This window comes from Amphiura filiformis, chromosome 4, assembly GCF_039555335.1.
Source record: "Amphiura filiformis chromosome 4, Afil_fr2py, whole genome shotgun sequence".
In the NCBI taxonomy this organism is placed as follows: domain Eukaryota; kingdom Metazoa; phylum Echinodermata; class Ophiuroidea; order Amphilepidida; family Amphiuridae; genus Amphiura; species Amphiura filiformis.
Genome location: NC_092631.1, coordinates 46,544,589 through 46,571,264, shown reverse-complemented (window position 1 = coordinate 46,571,264; position 26,676 = coordinate 46,544,589). Strand labels below are relative to the sequence as shown.

The following is a 26,676-nucleotide window of genomic DNA, read 5'->3' as shown; positions in this document are numbered from 1 at the left end:
GATGGTTTACTGATGCAGCATCGTGGCTTGAATTGGTCCTGATTCTGTTACCAACTGATGAGTAAGTATATCTGTAATTTTAATAAAGGAGAAATCTCATGGTGAGTGAAAATGAACAACAAATCAAATTTTAAAAAAAAGTGCAGTGATTTATAGTGCGCTACGTACAGGCACAATGCCTAGACGTTGATCCACAAGCCTTAGCACACTTTACAGGTTGTCGCTGACCACTACAACCCCACCTGATTCCATAAACCATCAAACAACAATTCATAGACTTTCCTGCTTCAAGAGCGCACACCCTAGACATTCCACAAATAACCATCGCAACCAGGATCAGCTCCCCGAGTTTCGCACGGGTTATAACGAGACAAATTAGCAGTAAGTTCCTTGTCCAGGGGAATTTCAAGCTAACTCAATTATTCCACCTGGAGCGTACTAGGCACCGCCAGGGTTCGAACCTGCAACCTCTTGCACCATAGTCGAACGCCTTATCGATTGAGCTAACTTGACTGCTGATTTCAATTTGCACAAAAGGGTTCAGAATTAGCATAAATCAGCAAAGTTATCATCACAAAGATTCTTACAACATTATGAGAACTAAAGTTGATTCTAGTACACATTGTAAGTATTTCTACACATTGTGTTTTACACAGTGGACAATGGATTTGTGTTGTGATGGATCTGCTATCTTGTAAATTACCAGAAGTCCTGGACTGTGGTTTCCTCATTCATACACATGTAAAATATTCCTATAACCTCGCAACTCAGTGTCCCTTCTCCACAATGCAGTACTCACAGAGTTCCAATTCCTCAAACCAAATCCCATACACAATCTCATCAAGATGATGAATTTTAATTCATCACACTTAAAACACTTAAGAACACTTAAAAGTGTTATTTGTAAAATGATTGATTACAAATAGACAGTGGATCTAATGCATCTGTATTTCAAAACAAATTTATGCAGTTTATAATAATTATGACCCTGGATGATTCAAAGGTACAGAAAACAAAACTGCCTATATTTTTCAAATGATTGATTTTCAATTGACAGTGAATCTGATGATCTGTATTTCAAAACAAATTTACGCAGTTTATTTACAATAAATATTTATAACCCTGGATATGGAAAACAAAACTGCCAATATTTTTTTTGTCATGGCTTACGCATGTGCATGTACGCACCCGATGGCATGCCATGAATTGAACAATGATAAAATGACAATAAAAGCTTATGCAAACAACTTAGGGCTGAATGCATGCATGGTTTTAATTAAATCTAAATTTGATATAAATAAATTTCGGAATTTCGGAATATAAGTGCAACCATCATGAAAATATTGGTATTTCTTAATTTCCTGCATCGTTATTTATTAATCAAATGTCAATTTCACAATCCTAAGGACATCACTGGACTGTTGACACAAATTATAGTTGAATACCGTACCTGAGTGGAAGAAGGGCCTAACTCCAATTTTTTACAAAAATGAGTTAGACCCAGCATTTTATTGCCTGCAGACTGTTCTTCCTTGTGTGTGAAAGATGAGCCAAAATCCACTCTCTAAATAGTCTTCCATGTACCGGTACACTTAATCATGGTTTTCATGGAAGAAAGGTCCAACTCCATGGAGTTGGGCCTTTCTTCCACAAATATTGGGTTAAGGGGGTACGGTACTACACCCCTGTCCAATTTTGTGCCTATTTTTGCATTTTTCTCAAAAATTATAGCACATTGGTGACAAGTAGGCCCCTAAGATGTACGAGTATTATAGGGGCAAGGACTACAACTACTGCACTGGAAATTTTATTTGGGCACAGACAGCAGTTGTGGAGTTGCAGTCAAAAATGAGGGAAAACCAGTATTTGATCAATAAAACCCCTGAGGGGGTATTTTTATCAGTAACTTACATGTTAGGTAAAGACACTGATTGGCCGCTGATCACTTATACATGAATATTGATCAGCCAAAAACACCTTGATTGTGATTGGACAGATATATGATGTCAACAATACGCAAATGGAACTATTGGGCGTGACAAAGCTATTATTACTATTAGAAGACCAAAACAAGGAGTATATTGATAACAATTTCCTAACTAGATGATCATGCAATGCTTTTGTTTACTTTGATACATGTTTATGATGTTTTGGCCGATTTTAAATACAAGATTATGTCGACATGATGTTTGATGAAAACATTGACGACGGACGTCATTCACATGTAAATGTTTGTAGTCCATTCTTCATATTCTCCAAGCGCACCCCTGTCGGAAGCTGTTTGCACATGGCAGTGTGTGCTATCAATGTTCTATGCAAATGAACACGATTTTGAAGTAATAACACTACTCCCGACTGTATCTCCACTAAGGCTGGCATTTTCGGTCGGGTAAACGGGTACCGCCGAGATTACATTACCCGGTAGGAAATACCCTCCCCGGTACCGAAATTAAAAAAAAGTTTTTTATTTTTTCGGTTTTGTAGTGTCCCTGGACCTAGACCTAAATGCTAGGATCATTCATGGTTGACCTAAAAAAAAAAAAAAAAAAAAATTCAAGATATTTTGTTATTTTTAATATGAAAATTGATAATTTGTATTCATGTCATAGTCTATTAATGATTTCAAAATGCATTCAAATTCAATACATTTTGAAATCATTAGTTAGAGATAGTGCTGTACAACAAGAGCAATATACGGAGGGAGGGGAATAAACATCGTAATGTCAATAACAATGGCCTACGTGCAAAAATGGTGGGGTTTTCCAACAGGATTTTTGAAGCCAATGATGGCAATGTGTGATTGTTCATGTGCATGCACCGTGGTGTATCATTTGTATACAACGTGTAAGTACAGAAAATTTATAAACTTTCAACAAATTTTACGGCAGTTAGATGATTCTGAGCATTTTTCTTTTTTTTTAATTTGTTTTGTTTTCAGGACTAGGATGCCTTATTTTATTTGTCATTACCATTTTTCGGGAAGAAACGGTGAAAACACTCAACAGACGACTTTTAACAATGAAAATGTGATCAAATATTTCCTTAGTATGAGCTCACAAAACACTGACTTGTCAACATTGTATTGGCTATCGTATCGGCCCGATGCTATAATGAAAACATGAAAAACAAAGATAAATACAATTTATCGCGTCTGACGTCATCTGTCAATCAAATTCGTGCACAGCACGGTTTTACAAGTGTCGTGATGTTGACTTGCTGAACGCGGCCTTATTGTTAATTTTGCACCTTTCGACATGCAAACCATCTCAAAAGTTAGGTCTTTAATAATCTTTATAGTAGGAAACTTTCTTTGGCAAAGGCACCATGTCCACAATGCCTAGAAAAGCTGCTTTTTACCTTGTAAAAGTACGTAATTTTTCGCCATTTGCTGCTATTCCTTTTCTCCGATCAGCACCAGATAGATCGGTCTTCCTTTTACGCGCTGCCGCTGATTACCTGTGTAAACCAATCAAGGATCATAATTGACAGTGACATCAGACGCGACAAATTGTTTTTATCTTTGTCTTTAATTATAGAAGTAATACATCGGCTATCCGATCGTATTGGCAGGGAAAACCCCACATCGGTTCAGCCGTACTCTAGATAAAATTAAAAAGTGACGCATGATATGGACGGACGTACTTGCTGGTCAGACGCAAAATCTGAAACATTAATTTCAGTGATTTGCCTGCCTTAACGCAACAGGTCAGACATTAGATTGCCAAGATTATTATCGTACATGTAGTTTGATTTTAAGCTTACATGCCTAATTTTCGTCTGTCTGTCATGTCTGCCAAATTTGGAACCTACCAGTACGTCCGGTGACCGGAAACCACGTACAGAACTCACTAAAGCTTGTAATAAATGCCTAGCACATATAGCATAATACCTCCACTTACAGAAAAAAATATCCATACTTACAGTGTGATTTTTGAAAAGGCTGAACTTGAAAAACTGCTGAAAAACGGTGTCTGGTTGACGCAATAAACTGAATCTCGACCTACTCCCCTAAAATCCTCACACGCTTTGCGCATGTGCGAGTACTAGTCTGTGTTCAAGACTTTGCCTGCGTGTATTCATGATGTATTGACCAGGCGAGCTGCGTATATTTGCCGTCAAGGGCATGGCGTCAATTATATTAAACAAGTGTGCCAAAATCATGAAAAATAAACTGTTACTTTTATGATAAAAGAAAATATGTCTATAGGCCCCTATCCATAGAAATATTAATGCTTTATGCAATCAACTATTACTATCACAATGCCGTGAGTTGGTTAGGATAGGCCTATGCCCGGCCCGGGCCTATGCCTAGCTTAGGCTCTTTAAAAAAATTTAAAACGGCACGATGACTGTTTAGGTAGGCCTATTAATTATTAATTTTAATTAAAAATAATAAGTAATTAAAATTACTTATTAGCCTATTTTCTTTATTTTGAAACGAGTGGTCACATCCCAATATCAACGGCAGGGCCTACATGGTTGATTTTATAGGCCTACATTGATATCTAAAATGCAGGGGTGTTTCAGTATCATTCATAGTTAAGAAGTAAAAAGTAGCAAATTAATACAGGCCTAGGCCTATGTCATTTTGAGAAAATGTCAAATAAAGATCAAATAAGCCTAATTAAATATTTTGCAATTCTCAATTTTGGACGCGGGAATTATTAGGCTAAATAATTAAGAGGAACTATCTGTTATTTTTGAGAATATAATTGCCACGGTCAAAAATAGATTTTCTTTATACTTTCATATTTGATGGACCTTGACCTCAAACTAACACACATGGGATAAATTTCGGAAAAATATCCCCCGTTGCCATGGTAACAGGCAAATTTCAATTTTAGGCCTATTTTCACAATTTTGCATTTTCAGCAGTCAAATTGTCAAGTTTTGAAGCCAGTGTTACTAATATACACAATATAAATATGATTTTTTCTTTATAAGGTATGAATAGGTCAAACCTTAGATGCCGCAATGAAAGTATAAAAATAATCACCAGATGTCAGGGTGGGTTATACCATTTATTTGAAATAGGGGTGTTTTTCAATTTTTTCAAAATATGAAAATATACCAACTTTGTATAGCTCATAAACCATGTGGTAGTGTTCCGATTTCAACATCGACCACAGCATGTTGAGATGATACATTGGTCTTATGAAAAAGTTACATTTGAGCTTGGGGAAAACACATCTGTATATACAGTGTTGCCAGACATTTTCCTATTTTTCGAAATTCAACACAAATCTCACCTTAATTTAAATGATGTGAAAATGAAACATCATCCTTTCAAGGAACATTTATTAGAAAGAGAGTTTTTATTCATATCAAATTTGATCAGTTATAATGGTCAGTGTTGTTCTAAACCACATGGGTGTTGCCATAATTGGGGCTTAATTGTGATTTGTGGATATTTTCAACTTTTTACAAGTCATAAAAATACCAAAATGCATTTCTATAATAAAGAAAGAAACATCGACCTCGTCATGTTGAGATGATATATTGGCCTTATATAAAAGTTATTTTGATCTGGGGGGCGGGGTAAGACATCAGTTTATACAGTGTTGCCAGATAAACCACATGGGTGTTGCCATAATTGGGGTTTAATTGTGAGGTGTGGATATTTTCAACTTTTTACAAGTCATAAAAATACCAAATTGCATTTCTATAATAAAGAAAGAAACATCGACCTCGTCATGTTGAGATGATACATTGGCCTTATGAAAAAGTTATTTTGATCTGGGGGGGGGGGGTAAAACATCAGTTTATACAGTGTTGCCAGATATGTTCCTATTTTTTCAAAATTCAACACAAGTCTCGCCCTAAATTAAAAGATATGAAAATGAAACTTCACCTTCATACGGAACATATCTTTTTAGAAAGAAAGTTAATTTCATATTCAACTTGATCATCTGGGATGGTCAGTGTTATTTCTAAGCCATATGGGTGTTGCCATAGCTGGCGTTTAATATGACAATTTAGATATTTCCAGCTTTTTACAAGTCTTAAAAATAGTACACATCCTTAAAATTATTGTGGAATGAACGCAATATTAAGGTTAAAAATTACCCTAAGAACACTTAGTATGTGAATTTAAATTTTAAATTTGAGTTCCGAAAATATTTCCTTCTATACAGTATTGCCAGTTATTATCACATATATTCAAAATTCAACGTATGTCTCACTTTAGGATTTATATTGTTTAAATCGCTGCCATGAATAAACCACATGGATGATGCCACTATAAATGGAGTTAATAGTGAAATGTGGATACATTTTCAATTTTAAAATGACACCTTATTAAAGTTACAGCTATAGTATTCCAATTTTTCACAAAAAACACCCAAAAAGCACACAAATTTGTCCTAATTTGGCGCTTTTATAGGCACTTTTGCCTTAATGCACCCAATTTGGTGTATTGTCTCCACTGCAAACCCACCAATCGACATACCAAAATTGCTAAGGTACCCCCCAAAACCGTGGCACATCCCCGTATACCTTTAACCAGGGAGAACCCTCTCCGGGGTCATGTCATAGGTATACTGTGCCCAGTAGTCCTCTTTTTCTACTTGAAACGGATATTTCCTCAGACAACTTTTATCAACATTTGGTGATTTTTTATTTTGCTTTAACCCTGCAAGTATCTGCAAAAGTGTTCATATAAATCTCCTTCAGTCTTGAAAGCTTAATTTTAGTTGCTTCCTTTTTACAAGCTCATACAAATTCATGTCATCAATGAGCAGGGGATGCTTGAATGACAGAGAATTAGCAACAATATCATGCAACATTTCAATGGTCATTTCTTCTTCATACTTTCGACTCTCCTGGGAGCTCCTCTCGGAAAGGTAACTGGACATTAATTTGTCTGGCTGTGAAAAGGTTCTGTGCGTTATTGTCTTTGACTATTCTCATATCTTTCAAAACATTCGCTGGATCTACATAGTTTTTTGCCCATTTCTTCCCCATATCTTTTTTGCAAGTATAGTTGGGGTGTGTGCTTTAATAATATGGGGTAGGCGTAATTTAAACATTATCTTATTCTTATATGCATCTTTTTGCAATGTAACAATCTTATGTTATTTTAATTTATTTTAGCCTAGCTAGTATGTGTATATTGGTAAAAACATTATGGCTTTTATGTATATTTTAAAGTATACATGTTTGATGTTTTCTGTGTTGTAATTTAAGGTGTTTGTCACCCACCTTTGCACAGTATTTTTGTCGGACCTGAGAGCACATCAGATATACCAAATTGCATTTTGAATACGAGGAATGTCCTTCTGATATAAAATAATTTAGATTTTTTTTAAATTCGCGATACAATAAAAATTTTAGGGTAAATTATGCATATTGAATTTTTTTATTTTTTGACATATTACAGTTAATTTAATAAATCTAATGATGTGTACTTAAAGTGTATGTAGCTGGGATGAAAAGCCGACCACTAATCAATTAATTAATGATAATTGAAAAATTTGACCTTTCATAGTGAAGATATAGATTTTTCCCCAAAAGACCTTAGGTGTTTTGGTGAAAAAATCTATATCTTCAATACGAAAGGTCAAATTTTCATATGGACGGCTTTTCATTCCAGCTACATACACTTTAAGTACATATCACTAGATTTATACAATTTACTTTTGAGATCTGTTAAATTTCAAAAATATCAATTTTAATCATTTGCCATAAAATTTGTATTATATCGCAAATTTCAATATATGTCTGATGTGCTCTCAGGTCCACAAAAATATGTGAAAACGTCGCTATTTGAACCCTTATGACTTATAAAAATATCGACATCTCACTATTAAACCCTAATTATGGCAACACCCATGTGATTGGAACAACACTGACCATTTATACAACTGATCAAATTTAATATGAAAGTAAATTTCTAAATAAACTTTCATTTTCAACCTAAGGTGAAACTAGTGCTGAATTTTGAAAAAATAGGAAAATATCTGTATAAACAGATGTTTTTCCCCCAAGCTCAAATGTAAATTTTTCATAAGACAGATGTATCATCTCAACATGATGAGGTCGTTGTTTAATTTTCACATCTTTATTTTAGGAATGCATGCCATTGTATTTTGGCATTTTTAAGACTGAAAATAGCTGAAAAAGCTGAAAAAAAGCTGAAAAAAGCTCAACATACGTTGAATTTTGAATTGCGTGATAATATCTGGCAATACTGTATAGAAGGAAATATTTTCCGAACTCAAATTTAAAATTTAAATTCACATACCAAGTGTTCTTAGGTTAATTTTTAACCTTAATATTGCGTTCATTCCACAATAATTTTAAAGGTGTGTACTATTTTTAAGACTTGTAAAAAGCTGGAAATATCTAAATATTGTCATATTAAACGCCAGCTATGGCAACACCCATATGGCTTAGAATAACACTGACCATCCCAGATGATCAAATTGAATATGAAATTAACTTTCTTTCTAAAAAGATATGTTCCATATGAAGGTGAAGTTTCATTTTCATATCTTTTAACTTACGACGAGACTTGAGTTGATTTTTGAAAAAATAAAAAATATCTGGCAACACTGTATAAACTGATGTTTTACCCCCCCCGATCAAAATAACTTTTCATAAGGCCAATGTATCATCTCAACATGACGAGGTCGATGTTTCTTTCTTTATTATAGAAATGCATTTTGGTATTTTTATAACTTTTAAAAAGTTGAAAATATCCACAAATCACAATAAAACCCCAATTATGGCAACACCCATGTGGTTTAGAACAACACTGACCATTATAACTGATCAAATTTGATATGAATAAAAACTCTCTTTCTAATAAATGTTCCTTGAAAGGATGATGTTTCATTTTCACATCATTTAACTTAAGGTGAGATTTGTGTTGAATTTTGAAAAATAGGAAAATGTCTGGCAACACTGTATATACAGATGTGTTTTCCCCAAGCTCAAATGTAACTTTTTCATAAGACCAATGTATCATCTCAACATGCTGTGGTCGATGTTGAAATCGGAGCACTACCATATGGTTTATGAGCTATACAAAGTTGGTATATTTTCATATTTTGAAAAAATTGAAAAACACCCCTATTTCAAATAAATGGTATAACCCACCCTGACATCTGGTGATTATTTTTATACTTTCAATGCGGCATCTAAGGTTTGACCTATTCATACCTTATAAAGAAAACAGTATATATATATTGTGTATATTAGTAACACTGGCTTCAAAACTTGACAAATTGACTGCTGAAAAATGCAAAATTGTGAAAATAGGCCTAAAATGAAAATTTGGCTGTTACCATGGCAACGGGGATATTTTTCCCAAATTTATTTCATGTGTGTTTGTTTCAGGTCAAGGTGCATCAAATATGAAAGTTTAAAGGAAATCCATTTTTTGACCGTGGCAAACATTTTTAAAAAATTCTCCAAAATAACAGATAATGCCTCTTAAGAAATAACTTAAGTAAATAAATAAACATGTTTCACGTCTCCTCTGGCTTTCTTTTTTTGAGGTTTCTTCGATTTATAGGCCTAGGCCTATAGGCCTATTATTATTTTTTTGAAATTCAGTTTAATATAGGCTAACTTTTCAAAACATATCTATAGGCCTATGTCTAGGAAGTTGAGATGCTTTCTATAGCCTAGCTAATAATTATAGGCCTACAAGAAACATTTTTGGAAGGTTTTGTGATATAATTAAAGGGGTCTTAGCGGTACCTCTCAGAAAAAGAAATAAAAGGCTTAGGCCTACTCATTTTCCCAGGCATCAGTGCAGTGGCGGCGCCAGGAATTATTCAAGTGAATTTCAGGGGGAGGGGCGCAAAATAAACAAATTTTGAGCAAAATTGCCGTTATTTATTTTGTTTATTTGCATGTATTTTGTTTGTTTTTAAGTTTGTTTATTAATATTTGTTTATAAGTTTGTTAATTTGTTTAAAACTTTATTCATAATTTCTTTGTTTGTTGATCTTTTTGTAAGTATATTGTTTATTTGTTTGTTTATAAGTTTGTTTATTTGTTTCTTTGCTTGTTTGTTTATCTTTTGTTTATTTGTCTGTATTTTGTTCAAGGTGTAAGTGTTTATTTATTTATTTATAAGTTTGTTGATTTGTTTATAACTTTATTGTTAATATGTTTGTTTATCTTTTTGTTAATTATATTGTATATTTGTTTATTGCTTGTTTATCTTTTGTTTATTTGTCTGTATTTTGTTTAAGTTGCAAGTTTGTTTGTTTATTTATTTGTTTATAGTTTGTTGATTTATTGATAATTTTATTGTTAATAAGTTTGTTTATCTTTTTGTTAATTATATTGTATATTTGTTTGTTTATTTGTTTTTTGCTTGTTTCTTTATCTTTTGTTTATTTGTATTTTGTTTAAGTTGCAAGTTTGTTTGTTTGCTTATTTGTTTATCTTTTGTTGATTATTTTGTTTATTTGTTTGTTTAAGAGTTGTTTATCTTTTTGTTAATTATATTGTTTATTTATAGGTTTATTTATTTATTTGTTATTTATGTTAGTTACTTTATTTATTTATTGTTTGTTGATTTGTTTATTATTTTATTGATTTTTTGCACATTTGTTTATTCGATTATTTGTTTGTTTATAATTATGTTTGTTAATTGTTTATTCGTTCGTTTGTTTATTTGTTTATAAGGTTTTAAATTTATTTATCTATGTATTTGTTTGTTTGTTTATAGTTACTTCCAGAGTGGTGTAAATCGTTTTCATTGAATAAATTAATAATTGCTAACCGCTGCTAACTGCTTGCCTATTTGTTTGTTTGCTTACCTGTTTGTATGTTTGTTTCTTTTTTGCCTGTTTGTTTGTTTGCTTGTCTATTTGTTTGTTTACTTGCTTATTTGTTTGTTTACTTGCCTATTTGTTTGTTTACTTGCCTATTTGTTTACTTGCCTATTTGTTTACTTGCCTATTTGTTTGTTTACTTGCTTATTTGTTTGTTTACTTGCCTATTTGTTTGTTTACTTGCCTATTTGTTTGTTTGCTTGCCTATTTGTTTGTTTGCTTACCTATTTGTTTGTTTACTTGCCTTTTGTTTACTTGCCTATTTGTTTGTTTACTTGCTTATTTGTTTGTTTACTTGCCTATTTGTTTGTTTACTTGCCTATTTGTTTACTTGCCTATTTGTTTGTTTACATGCTTGTTTGTTTACCTTCCTATTTGTTTGTTTACTTGCCTATTTGTTTGTTTACTTGCCTATTTGTTTGTTTACTTGCCTATTTGTTTGTTTGCTTACTTGCCTATTTGTTTGTTTGCTTACTTGCCTATTTGTTTTTTTGCTTACTTGCCTATTTGTTTGTTTGCCTACTTGCCTATTTGTTTGTTTGCTTGTTTTCCTACTTGCCTGTTTTCTTGTTTACTTGTTCGCCTACTTGCCTGTTTACTTGTTTGCCTACTTGCCTGTTTTCTTTGTTTACTTGTTCGCCTACTTGCCTTTTTACTTGTTTGCCTACTTGCATGTTTACTTGTTTGTTTACTTGCCTGTTTACTTGTTTGTTTACTTGCCTGTTTACTTGTTTGTTTATGTTTACTTGTTTGTTTACTTGCGTTTTTACTTGTTTACTTGTTTGCCTACTTGCCTGTTTACTTGTTTACTTGTTTGTTTACTTGCATGTTTACTTGTTTGTTTACTTGTCTGTTTACTTGTTTACTTGTTTGTTTACTTGCCTGTTTACTTGTTTGCCTACTTGCTTGTTTACTTGTTTACTTGTTTTACTTGCCTGTTTACTTGTTTGTTTACTTACCTGTTTACTTGTTTGTTTACTTGCTTGTTTTACTTGTTTACTTGTTTGTTTACTTGCCTGTTTACTTGCTTGTTTACTTGTTTGTTTACTTGCCTGTTTACTTGTTTGTTTACTGGTTTGTTTGTTTGTTTTTTACTTGTTTGTTTGTTTGTTTACTTGTTTGTTTACTTGTTTGTTTACTTGTTTATTTACTTGCCTGTTTACTTGTTTGTTTACTTGCCTGTTTACTTGTTTGTTTACTTGCTTGTCTACTTGTTGGTTTACTTGTTTGTTTACTTGTTTGTTTACTTGCATGTTTACTTGTTTGTTTACTTGCGTTTTTACTTGTTTGCCTACTTGCCTGTTTACTTGTTTACTTGTTTGTTTACTTGTTTGTTTACTTGTCTGTTTACTTGTTTACTTGTTTGTTTACTTGCCTGTTTACTTGTTTGCCTACTTGCTTGTTTACTTGTTTTACTTGTTTGTTTACTTACCTGTTTACTTGTTTGTTTACTTGCCTTTTTACTTGTTTACTTGTTTGTTTACTTGCCTGTTTACTTGCTTGTTTACTTGTTTGTTTACTTGCCTGTTTACTTGTTTGTTTACTGGTTTGTTTGTTTGTTTTTTACTTGTTTGTTTGTTTGTTTACTTGTTTGTTTACTTGTTTGTTTACTTTATTGTTTACTTGTTTATTTACTTGCCTGTTTACTTGTTTGTTTACTTGCCTGTTTACTTGTTTGTTTACTTGCATGTTTACTTGTTTGTTTACTTGCCTTTTATTTGTTTACTTGTTTGTTTACTTTGTTTACTTGCCTGCTTACTTGCTTGTTTACTTGTTTGTTTACTTGCCTGTTTACTTGCTTGTTTACTTGTTTACTTTTGTTTGTTTTTTTACTTGTTTACTTGTTTGTTTACTTGTTTGTTTACTTGCTTGTTTACTTGTTTGTTTACTTGTTTGTTTACTTGTTTGTTTACTTGCATGTTTACTTGTTTGTTTACTTGCGTTTTTACTTGTTTACTTGTTTGCCTACTTGCCTGTTTACTTGCTTGTTTACTAGCCTGTTTACTTGTTTGCCTACTTGCTTGTTTACTTGTTTTACTTGCCTGTTTACTTGTTTGTTTACTTACCTGTTTACTTGTTTGTTTACTTGCCTTTTTACTTGTTTACTTGTTTGTTTACTTGCCTGTTTACTTGCTTGTTTACTTGTTTGTTTACTTGCCTGTTTACTTGTTTGTTTACTGGTTTGTTTGTTTGTTTTTTACTTGTTTGTTTGTTTGTTTACTTGTTTGTTTACTTGTTTGTTTACTTGTTTGTTTACTTGCATGTTTACTTGTTTGTTTACTTGTCTGTTTACTTGCCTGTTTACTTGCTTGTTTACTTGTTTGTTTACTTGCCTGTTTACTTGTTTGTTTACTGGTTTGTTTGTTTTTACTTGTTTGTTTGTTTACTTGTTTGTTTACTTGTTTGTTTACTTGTTTATTTACTTGCCTGTTTACTTGTTTGTTTACTTGCCTGTTTACTTGTTTGTTTACTTGCTTGTTTACTTGTTTGTTTACTTGTTTGTTTACTTGTTTATTTACTTGCCTGTTTACTTGTTTGTTTACTTGCCTGTTTACTTGTTTGTTTACTTGCATGTTTACTTGTTTGTTTACTTGCGTTTTTACTTGTTTACTTGTTTGTTTACTTGCCTTTTTACTTGTTTACTTGTTTGTTTACTTGTTTGTTTACTTGTTTGTTAGTTTACTTGTTTGTTTACTTGTTTGTTTACTTATTTACTTACTTGTTTATTTATTTATTTATTTATTTAATTAATTATTTAAGTATGTATTTATGAGTAAAATTAATGATTGAGTAAGACGGGAATTGAGTGAGTGAGTGGGTGGTTTGATTGGCTTATGATTGATTGGTTGATAAAATTATTGAAATGTTGATTATGTTAATTGATATGTAGATTGATTGATTGATTGATTTTTTTCTGACCAGCCTAGCGATGTCAATTTTAAGGTTAGGGATGACCTGATTAGCCCATGTGAAAGCCCTATGTCTTAGCTATATACGGCCACAATCCCAGAACTATAGGCCTTACAATAGCAACAGGATAGAGCAAACAAAAAAGTTTTGCAAAGTGGCGAACTTGCCCCATATTGGGGCAGGTTCGCCCATATGGTGGGGTAAGTTCACCCTAATCACAAAAAAAGATTTAAACATTGCATAACAATAACATATTCAATGCAAACATTTAGCAAGAGTATACAGGGCATTTATTCTCTTCTGGGGAGTCACTAAATTTGTTGCAGGGGTTGGGTCATTGTAAAATGTAGGGGTCCAAAGTGAGCTTAAACGTATCATGTTTACAACTTCGGGGAGATTATGGATTAGGACCTAAACGGTGGTATGAGTAATACTGATATCACATAACTTTAAAAAACATGCTTTTCAGTAGTTTTACCTTGTTTAACGGTATAATTATCAATATTTTGCATAATACGCTGATGGGACAGGTCCGCCCTCCAGTTTGGGGTAAGTCCGCCCGGGGAAGATATAGGGCGAACATGCCCCATCCTCAAAGGGCGAACGTGCCCTTAGTGCACATTTTTGTATTTTTCTTCAGGGTATGCAAAATACAAATCGAATAAGGAGTTTATAACTGCATTAAATCTTTGAGAAATCCCATATGTTCCCAACACAGATTTACATTAAAACCACCTGTTTTTATGTATCAATGATAATATAACATAATGCAACAAAAAATTACGTTTTGGTGTAATTTATTTGTTTTGGCTGCAGTTCGATGAACACGTCCCTATGTGTCGCGTAGCTAATATGAGAAGTTTATAATGACCTATGTCACCTAATTTTGCCATCACCAAATCCCCCGATAGCCGTAGTGCTGAGAAACAAGGGGTGGGCGAACCTGCCCCTAGGGCGAACACTCCCCGCTCTCCCAGTTTGTGAGTCCTAAGAAATGAGCTAGTGAGTGAGTAAGTGAGAGGGTGAGTAAGAGGTGAGTGAGCGAGGGAGACATGAGGGGGTGAGTGTATGAGGGGTGAGTGAGTGGATGAATGAGTGAGGGAGGGGAGGAGTCACGAGTGAGGGAGGGAGGTAGCCAGGGAGGTAGTAAGTGAATGAGCGAGTGATAAGAGGGGGTGAGGGAGGGAGGGAGGGAGGAATGAGTGAGTGATGACAAACAAGTTATAGGATCTAGGCCTACATTGATGTATTTATTTGTTTAATCATTTATATATTTAATTATTTATGTAGGCCTACGTATTTATTTATCAATTTATTTGTTTATTTATTTATTTATTTATTTATTTATTTATTTATTTATTTATTTATTTATTTATTCATTCACTTGGAGAAAGATGACTATCAAATTAATAAATATATAAATAAGTTAATAATTTTATTTATTTATTTATCTACCTATTTATTTATTTATTTATAGGCCTTTTGAATGTAGAGTCAATTGACTCCACGGGTAGAGTCAACTGACTCTCTTGTGACAGGTGACTCATTTTGAGAGCCAGTGCTAGTTTACTCCACTTTGAGAGCCACTTGACTCCATTCTGGCTATCAGTGTTGTTATCAGACGAGTCACGTTGGCGTAGATATATCTGTCGACAAGTAAACAAACAAGTAAATAAACAACAAGTACACAAACAAGTAAACAAACAACAAGTAAACAAACAAGTAAACAAACAAGTAACCAAACAACAAGTAAACAAACTAGTAAACAAACAAACCAGCAAACAAGTATACAAACAAGTAAACAAACAAGTAAACTAACAAACAAGTAAACAAACAAGTAAGCTAACAAACAAGTAAACAAACAAGTAAACTAACAAACAAGTAAACAAACAAGTAAACTAACAAACAAGTAAACAAACAAGTAACCAAACAACAAGTAAACAAACAAGTAAACAAACAAACCAGCAAACAAGTATACAAACAAGTAAACAAACAAGTAAACAAACAAACAAGTAAATAATCAAATAAACTAACAAACAAGTAAACAAACAAGTAAACTAACAAACAAGTAAACAAACAAGTAACCAAACAACAAGTAAACAAACAAACCAGCAAACATGTATACAAACAAGTAAACAAACAAGTAAACAAACAAACAAGTAAACAAACAAGTAAACAAACAAGTAAACTAACAAGTAAACAAACAAGTAAACAAACAAACAAGTAAACAAACAAGTAAACAAACAAACAAGTAAACAAACAAACAAACAAACAAGTAAACAAACACAAGTAAACAAACAAGTAAACAAACAAGTAAACAAAAACAAGTAAACAAACAAGTAAACTAACAAACAAGTAAACAAACAAGTAAACTAACAAACAAGTAAACTAACAAACAAGTAAACAAACAAACAAGTTAACAAACAAGTAAACTAACAAACAAGTAAACAAACAAGTAAACAAACAAGTAAACAAACAAACAAGTAAACAAACAAGTAAACAAACAAACAAGTAAACAAACAAGTAAACAAACAAACAAGTAAACAACAAACAAGTAAACAAACAAATAAACTAACAAACAAGTAAACAAACAAGTAAACTAACAAACAAGTAAACAAACAAGTAAACAAACAAGTAAATAAACAAGTACAAGTAAACAAACAAGTAAACAAACAAGTAAACTAACAAGTAAACTAACAAACAAGTAAACAAACAAGTAAACTAACAGACAAGTAAACAAACAAGTAAACTAACAAACAAGTAAACAAACAAGTAAACAAACAAGCAAACAAACAAATAACCAAACAACAAGTAAACAAACAAGTAAACAAACAAGTAAACAAACAAGTAAACAAACAAGTAAATAGGCAAACAAGTATACAAACAAGCAAACAAACAATTAAACACGTAAACAAACAAGTAAACTAACAAACAAGTAAACAAACAAGTAAACTAACAAACAAGTAAAAAAACAAGTAAACAAACAAGTAAATAGGCAAACAAGTATACAAACAAGCAAACAAACAATTAAACACGTAAACAAACAAGTAAACTAACAAACAAGTAAACAAACAAGTAAACTAACAAACAAGTAAACAAACAAGTAAACAAACAAGTAAACAAACAAGTAAACAAACACAAGTAAACAAACACAAGTAAACAAATAAGAAAACAAACAAGTAAACTAACAAACAAGTAAACAAACAAGTAAACAAACAAACAAGTAAACAAACAAGTAAACTAACAAACAAGTAAACAAACAAGTAAACAAACAAGTAAACAAACAAGTAAACAAACAAACAAGTAAACAAACAAGTAAACAAACAAGTAAACAAACAAGTAAACAAACAAGTAAACAAACAAGTAAACAAACAAACAAGTAAATAATCAAACAAACAAAAACAAGTAAACTAAAAACAAGTAAACAAACAAGTAAACAAACAAGTAAACAAACAAGTAACAAACAAGTAAACAAACAAACAAGTAAACAAATAAGAAAACAAACAAGTAAACTAACAAACAAGTAAACAAACTAGTAAACAAATAAACAAGTAAACAAACAAGTAAACAAACAATTAAACGAACAAGTAAACAAACAAACAAGTGAACAAGCAAACAAACAAACAAGTAAACAAACAAATAAATAAGCAAACAAATAAATAAATAAGCAAATAAATAAGCAAATAAATAAAATAGGCAAGCAGCGGTTATCAATTAATTTATTATATGAAAACGATTTACACCCTGGAAGTAACTATAAACAAATAAACAAACAAACAAATACATAGATAAATAAAACCTTATAAACAAATAAACAAACAAATTAACATACATAATTATAAACAAACGAACCAATAAACAAATATGCAAAAAATCAACAAAATAATAAACAAACTTATGAAAATAAACAAATTAACAAAAATAGCAAATAAATAAATAAACTTATAAATAAACAATATAATTAACAAAAAGATAAACAAATTAACAAACTTTTAAACAAACAAACAAAATAGTAAACAAAAGATAAACCAACAAAATAAACAACTTTTATAGGCCTAAACAAACAAATAAATAATATAATTAACGAAAAGATAAACAAACATATTATAAACAAATCAACAAACTTATATAATCAAATAAATAAATATAGAAATAAATAAATAAATGATTAATTGATCAATACATAAATACAGCCGTTATCAATTAACTTATTAAATGAAAACGATTAAATAAAGAAATAAATAGATAAAAAAAATCATTAATTGATAAATAAATACATAATACAATCAATTAATTGATAAACAAATACATAAACAAATAAATAAATAAATAAATAAATAAATAAATAAATAAATAAATAAATAAATAAATAAATAAATAAATAAATAAATAAATAAATCAAGTAAGGTAAATCATCAAAGTGCTCAACAAAAAGGGAGCTGGAATACATAGGCCTACATTTAAAATAGACTTGGTGATTTATTAAAGCATTATTTACAATAATTGTTTCATGCAGGCCAGCCGAAGCCGACATACACTCATCAGAATAAATAAATAAATAAAAATAAGCCTAATAAATAGAGAAAACAATTCATCCTATATAAATAAACAATTTAATTGATAAATAAGTAAATAAATAATTAAAGTAGGCCTAAATACCAAACCAATACCAAAAATACCTACGGTACTGCACAAGTTTCAAAAAATATTGTTTTCATAGTCATTATGACTATAATAGGCCTATAGCTTGAATAGTAAATACTAAAAAAGCATATAAATAGGGAGATATCATTTTTATTTGCGTAAATGTAATCCCCCTCACCTCCCATCATCCAGTTGATATGCCTACCTTCGCTTCGTTTTATTAAAAAAATAATAAAATATTATTATTTCATCTTCAATCACGCATACTAGTATTAAAACTAAAAAGAAGCATTTTATTCCGGGATTTTATTTCGATTATTAATAATATTATAAATCCAGGCACGAAGATCCAGGGTTATATCATATTAAATTATGGCCGGTAGGTTTAATAATGGTAAATAATTGTGGCCATAAATGTTGTACTTGTACTTGAAGTTGTAGGCTACTGGCTACAACATCAACATCAAACTAAATTTCCCGCGAAATGCACGCAATGTAGCAACGTTTCGCGATTCGTGCATGACACCGTGATTTATTTATAGACTGCATGCACCGCGCGCTAGACTTGTGAAATGAATCGTACTTGTGCCGTGTGCAAATTTAGGGGAGTAGGTCGAGATTCAGTTTATTGCCTGGTTGACGTAAACAACAGCTGGAATCGGTCGCGACGGTCGGTCTAAAGTAGGCTTGGGCGGTATTTCCGGGCTCCGGATATTGGCAAGTGTATCGCAAGCACATCGCAAGCCATAAGGGTCATAATAAAGTTTATTAAAAATTTCAATCATGTTCAAAATTTTACACGATAGGCTAGTAATGTACTGGGATGCTGGCTGCCCTGATATATATTTAGGCCTATGCCTTTTAGCTTATATTTTTCCCCAGGCCCGTAACCAGGGGGGCTGGGGGCGACCACCCCCCCCCCCATCCCAAAATGCCCCAAAAGTCCCATTCGCGAGCGTAGCGAGCGAAAATATTGGGGTTTTTAGCCCTTTTGGTCAAAAAGGTCCAAAAAAAGTCCACTTTTTCAAAAATCACCTCCCAAAAAAACCTGGTTACGAGCCTGTTTGCCCCCCCCCAATTTAATTCCTGCATGAATGTTTCCAATAACTGTTTCCAATAAATATCTACTGCTGATAGCAAGAAGATTTCACTACGCCATCTACTACTGATTGCAAGTAGGCCTACTTTAGTTTATCATCAATGCGATATCTGCTCCTGATAGCAAGTACCGGTAGGCCTACGCGGTATAGGCCTACTGCCCCACAATGACAAAACGAGTTAACTGCAATTTCACTGTTTTGAATTAGAGACCAAACTGTGAATTGCTCAAGCATTGTTCAATAATCAATAATAATCAATGAAGTGTTAAGTGTGTAAAACTCCATAGGCCTTGTCAGTTAACTTGTTTTGTCATGGTTTTATGAGGTAAATGATGCAGTTAACTCATTTCAACATGCTGATATCTGGCTCTTGGGATGTTTTACAAAAAATATTTTTAGTTCAACATATGTAGGCCTAACGTGTTGCCCAGAGTTCAAAAACATAAAAAAATCAATTTCGCAAAATCATAGTGCAGTTTTGTCCACGGCAAATTCACCGTGACTTTTTCAGCCATAAACCCGCTTATTGAAGATTAAACCGATATATGCATATAGTAATCTATTGTCCAATGCAAATTTATTACCACCTAATAATATTAATCCAATAAGCGACCGAATTGTCCGCTACGGACGACTAATCCAATCGATAATGACGCTATTGACATGTACGAGCGGAGCTCCACTCGGACCGAGTTTTGGGGTATTTTTCACTGAAAGGCAGCTGTTTGCTGTCATTTACTCATTAAGGCGGACCACCGTTATTATAAGGATTATACCAATTAGGCCTATTTAAAAATTGACATGTAGAGCATAAGCCATACTTGATTGACAGAAAGTACTAAATTTGTACCTATGACGGTTTTATGACACCAATCTTCCAAATATGATCAAGCCAGGGCTGCCCGGTGAAGCAAAATGTGCATTGGAATAACACGGCGAGTTTGGATAGATGCATGGTAGGATTTCTTTTTAATAAAAATGTATGTTCCCCCGTTATTAAAGCTCAGTTGTACCGGGTTGAAGATTCAGATATTTGGAAAATAATAAGTAATTGAAACATAGAGCAAGTACTAAAATCATAGCTTTTATACTTTTTGACTATGATGTTAATTAGTTCATCCCCTATAGCTACAACACAGCGCTACCAGTTGGGTTCAATTGCCTATTGTGAGTGCCCTGTGTTGTGTGCATACATGTAGTTAACTGCATGATGTGCTATCAGCAGCAGATAGGACATTGATAAACTACTTGCTATCAGCAGTAGATAGCGCATTGATAAACTACTTGCTATCAGCAGTAGATAGGGCATTGATGACCTACTTACTATCAGCACTATGGCGCATGAACTGCTTGCTATCAGCAGTAGATAGCGCATTGATGAACTGCTTGCTATCAGCAGTAGACAGCACATTGATGAACTGCTTGCTATCAGCAGTAGATAGCGCAAATGATGAACCACTTGCTATCAGCAGTATAGCGCAAATGATGAACCACTTGCTATCAGCAGTAGATAGCGCATTGATGAACTGCTTTCTATCAGCAGTAGATAGGGCATTAATAAGCTTCTTGCTATCAGCAGGAGATATCGCATTGATGAACTGCTTGCTATCAGCAGTAGATAGCGCATTGATGAACTGCTTGTTATCAGCAATAGATAGCGCAAATACAATATTTCATCTTGACAAATCCAATTTGTTTTACTGACCTGACAGTTTCGACCATCTTGGACGATGGTCATCTTCAGAGTGATTTTTTTTCGACTTCTGTACACCAACAGAGGGCGCACCAGCGCCCAGAAGTGGGTCGTACACCGTGATGACTAAGGTATAGACGGTGGGCCCCCTCGTCTCTGTTCATGGTGTTCGGTGCTCTCTTCCTTATCCAGATTGCTTCACGGATACGGCGGGCTCCCGAATTACATTCTTTCTCGAGGACTTGGGCATCTTTCCAATTGATAATATGATTTTGTTGTACAGCGTGGTCCGCAATTGCTGATTTGGACTGTTCACTGACCGATTGTTTCCTTGTTTGTCGAGTAAAAGTTCCGTTACTACGCGCTACTTTCTCTGTCTCTTTCTTATGCTCGTTCAATCTTGTTTCTAAGCGACGCCCAGTTTCTCCTACATAAGTACTGTCACAATTTGCACAGGGGATTTCATAAATGCAATCCGTTGTACTCATGGAGTCTCTTTTGTCCTTTTGATGAACCAACATTTTTCTTAATGTGGTGTGGGGACGTACCGCAGTAGCTATATCATGTTTTCTAAAAATACGAGTGGCTGTCTCCGTCATTTTTTCAACATAAGGAACTATAACCAGTCCTTTGCTTTTTTTCTGTGGGATTCTTGTTCTTACTGCACCGGCCCTTCGAGAGGAATTTTAATGGCTAAACTTGGACAATAGAGGGCTCCCTTCATGACCCTGGCGCCAACGGCACATGGTGTAAACACCAAGATCACTGTCTCAATGGGTGTGTGCTTTCTTTTGATTCCTTTATAAAAGCAGCAATCTTTTTAATAAATGGAATATTATTTTATCATTCGAAATTGTGTGTAGCTCTCTTTAGAACCATTCAAACATATTAAAAAATATTATTGACATTGTTAATCAACATTTCACGAGTCTGCCGACATTGCATATCAATGTCAAATTACACAGCATCCCAACAGAATTGCATCTCCCGATACTGAAGAAATATAAAAATTGTGATAAGAAGTCCCATCAGTTGCCGATTTAACTATACATATTTCTTCTTAAAAATCAGTTTACTTCTGGATTTTGCCATAATTTGGTTTGAGCATTTCTTGAAAATTCCTGAATTTTAAAGAAATTTCGAAACGTGTCGTGCACGCAAATACACCAAAAACTCATTGTTTTATCAATAAAACTGATTGATGCGGCGACCAAATTTCGGCCGACCGGTACCCCATGCCTGGACCGAACAGCTGACGCTCAAAACAATAACATTGAACAGCTGATCATATTCAAGACGTAAACAAACTCAGTCAATACGAATGTAACATACCAAATATGGGCTTTGAAAGACTTTTGAGCGAGAAAATGTTTACTAATTAATGATGACCTGTGACCTCAAGCGACATGAAACGTGCAGTCAGTCAGTCTGATTTCCCACGATAGAGGCAGTACAAAATCATGTTCGAGAACGCTTTGCTAGTGACGAAAAAGGTTATGAAACCTCACTGATATGGTAAGATACTTGTATATTTGTTTTCCTATAGCTATGATACTTTGATCGATAGAATATGGTCCCGAATGTAGATTACTGTAAGCTTACCTACTGCTCGATCTGCTCACTTGCACAGTAGCCATGGCCCATACTTCATACGAAGTCCGGCGCGGCGTGTATAAACACTGGTCAATCCATTGTACATGTACATTTTTGTATGACTATGATGAGACCGCGAGGCTAACAACTCAACACCTGAGTGAAATAGTCAAACTTGTTTTGCTTCTTAATTATTTTTCAAATTTCATTTTTTGATGTTGCTCATGTGCAAAACAGGATATATATTCATACCAAGCAATCTTGAAAAAGAATCTCAAATCAAATAACAGAGGCTAGACGTGAGTCCTGAATCAGTTTATAGTATAACCTCTAGCCCCGGGCCTCTAGCTTGTGTATTTTTTTCTTATTAAATAAAAGTGTTGTAAAATAGGCCTGTAACTCTTTTTCGTAGACAATCGACTATCATGTTTTCATGAAAACCAAGAATGACCATTCCTGAATCCTGATCCCGTCTTGAACCGAAAGAAAGAACCCAGGTCTGTTTTAACTCGCCCAAATCTGGCCTAACCCGATGATAATTATATGCCCTGTAGGCCTGATCCGTATTTCATTTCAGATCGGTCCGGGTATTTCTGATTTTCGGGTTGCCCTGCAGGGCATTATTTAACAACACTGAAGTCAACCAAAGTGGCTCAGGGGTGGTGCAATAACTATGTGTACCCCCTGGGACGGTTATGGGTGGTGAAATAAATGGGGGTGGCAAAGATTTTTTAGCAGGCCAAAGGTGGGGGGGGCAAGCATTTTTTTGGCAGGTCGATATATTGATTCTCAAAATGTAGCAGTGGAAATATGATAAATGAGTTTATTTAAGGGCAGTGCTTCACATCTAGGTATACGTACAGGACGTTAGTCCGACATGCCGCTAGTCCGACGCCGGCGCCACTTGACTTTAGAAGTGACAGGGATGTGCAGACACCAGTTCAAATTAGGGGTCTTTGGTGCGAGCCTAGACATCAAAAAAGATGCCTTTCAGAGATTACAGATTCAGACATGGCCAATTCCACTGTTGTGTTACGACGTTTCAGATACTTGCAACTTTTAAGTGAATAGCATACCGGTACCTTATTACCTGGTTGCTGTTAGGATCATGACACTTTATTTCTTAGAATGATACTTGTAATGTTCAATATAATGAGCAATTTTGTTTTGGCTTCCTTATAAGGTACAGAAATTAGAAATGAGCGTTACGGACGTTAAGCAAAAGTGCCTGCCTTTTTGATAAATGGCTAATTCCATGCCAAAAGTGCCTTTTGTAACGTCCGTAACAAAATGTTGGAACATTGCTCAAAACAGGAGCATTTATTTCAAACTTGCTAATCATGCCTCCATAGATTGATATCAGAAACATGTGTGCTATTCACTTAAAAGTTGCAAGTTGCATGTCATCTGTAACGTCCGTAACGGTGGAATTGGCCAAAGGTGAATCCTTAAATCTATGTTCAGTTCTGTGTTTGTCTTTTTTTTTTGTTAACTTAACTTAACTATTGAGCAAGCTCTGACTCCATTCTATGTAAACATGAAAATCGGCTTGTATTTGTTAAAGCTAGAACGGATCGGGATGAAGTTAGCAGTTGGGATCGAGCGGGCATGATGGGTTGGGTCGGGTTGGTATTATTTGGGGAATATGCCAGGATTGGATTTAAAAAATCTTGCCCCACAGGTATTTAATGTTAATGTGGAAGAGATGAAAAACAAAAATGATATGTTTTTCAAAAGTAAGGCCTAAAAAATTGTTTGATTAGGGCCAAAAAAAGTTAAGGTTTGTCTGAAAGCTCACAAGTGGTTATTTTATACCCGGCTTTTTTTTATGGTATTTTGAGAAAAAAATATGATTTTCGCCGAAATTTTCCGGAAACTTAAAAAAAAAATTAAAATTAAAAAAAAAATTGCATTTCTTTTTATTTTCAAATCTTACAATTTTGAGATAAACTTTTTTTTTTTGGTCTAAGCGTAACATAATTTTGAAACAAATTGGGGTAGGTAGGTAGGTAGGTTTTTTTTGTGGTAGGCCTATATTCAAGGACATTCTCTGTGATAAAAAGTTACCAATGCAACTTTTAAAGTTGTAAAATGTGTTTGATAATTATAATTTAGGCCTTGGATATTAAATTCTTCTTTTTTTTAAATTAGTTGTTTTATATCCATTTAAAAAAATTATTTATTAATTTTTGAAAAAAAAAGAAGAAGAAAAAAGTCTAGGGTCTGGCCTAATTTTAGGGTAGGTCGGGTTACGCCAATCAAACAATTTTTTTTAGTACTGGGCTTTGTTGCCTGTTGTTTACTATCCATCTTGCGTTTGACATGATTAAAAGTCCACTCGGGATAGCCACATTGTTTAAGTGCGTGCTTGATTTTGCCTTCTTCCTGATCTTTGTCCTCCTTTTCAGATATAACACTATTCATTCTGTCCAATAATGTGCGGATCACGCCTAACTTGCGGTGAATGGGGTAATGTGAAGCAAAATTTAAATACTGGTCTGTGTGTGTAGCTTTCCTGTAGACCAGTAGCTTGGCCGAACCATCGGGTTTGCGCACAATCAAAGTATCAAGAAATGGTATGGATCCTTCTCGCTCTTTCTCATACGTAAATTTGATGCTGTCCGTGGGGTCCGTTTGATTGAGATGCGTGGTGAGATTTTCCACTTGGTCTTCCTTTATAATTTCTAAAATGTCATCCACGAAACGTTTCCATAAGCGCGGTTTACAATCCAAGGGGGCTGTTGCTATAGCTTGTTGCTCCAGAAACTCCAAATCCCGGGGGGGTCACTCCGATTGTGGCCTGTACACCATCCGCGATAATCAACTTTTGAAAAGCACCCTAAACAAGGATTTAACCCTTGGCTAAAACGACACCCTAAACAGGGATTTCATTCCTAACATAAAATTTCATACCCTAAATTTCATTTCCGCGTGATAGAAATTGCAATTTTGCTACCCTTTTTCCAATTTTTCATGTTTTTGACACCCTAAACGCGATACGCCGTGATCGTGCCTACCCACCTGAAAAACGACCCTTTTACGCGTTTTCATTATCGCGGATGGTGTACAGGCCACAATGGGAGTGACCCCCGGGCTCCAAATACAAGTTCATGACAACCGGGGACACCGGGCTCCCCATGGCTGCACCAAAACGCTGCTTATATATTTTTCCACGAAACAGAAAATATGTGGTGGTTAACACAAATTTAAGAAGTTCAATGATGTCATCTACCGCGAGAAGAGTCCGTTTACTCAGAGTCTTGTCATGTTCTAATCTGGCTTTGATGACATTAAGTGACTCATCAATTGGCGTGTTTGTAAAAGGTGAGACGACGTCATGCGAGTTGAAGATTTCCCCTTCCTCTATCATGACTTCTGCTAGACTTTCCGCTAAATGCTTAGAGTTGGTGACATGGTGTTCAGTTCCTCCCACCAAAGGTGACAGAATGTCCGCTAAGGCTCTAGATGTTTGATAGCCTATAGTCCCTGTGTAGTCTACTATTGGTCTCACTTTATTACCAGGTTTGTGTATCTTAGGTGTGCCGTAAATTCTTGGTATGTTCTCCGCCGTTGGGAACAGAAGATCATATTGATATTTTTCAATCTTCTTATCTTTGAATAGTAGATAGCGCATTGCTAAACTACTTGCTATCAGCAGTAGATAGCGCATTGATGAACTGCTTGCTATCAGCAGTAGATAGCGCATTGCTAAACTACTTGCTATTAGTAGTAGATAGCGCATTGCTAAACTACTTGCTATCAGCAGTAGATAGCGCATTGCTAAACTACTTGCTATCAGCAGTAGATAGCGCATTGCTAAACTACTTGCTATCAGCACACAATGTAACTACTCAATAAAAAATAACTTTACACACAAAATTTTTCAGCCAATTGGCACACAGGAGAGTAGACACACCTACATTGTTTCTTTTGTCTGATTGAA

The 26,676-nt window shown here is 33.9% G+C and overlaps 1 long non-coding RNA gene across 1 annotated transcript; it reads right to left on the bottom strand.

Annotated features, from left to right (window-relative positions):
• Positions 1–4: 4 nt before the first annotated feature.
• On the bottom strand, positions 5–19,012 carry LOC140150949 (uncharacterized). Its single transcript, XR_011858878.1, has 3 exons — positions 18,980–19,012; positions 3,922–3,971; positions 5–71 (listed from the first exon to the last, which is right to left on the bottom strand). It is a non-coding gene; the product is annotated as an uncharacterized lncRNA (long non-coding RNA).
• Positions 19,013–26,676: the final 7,664 nt, after the last annotated feature.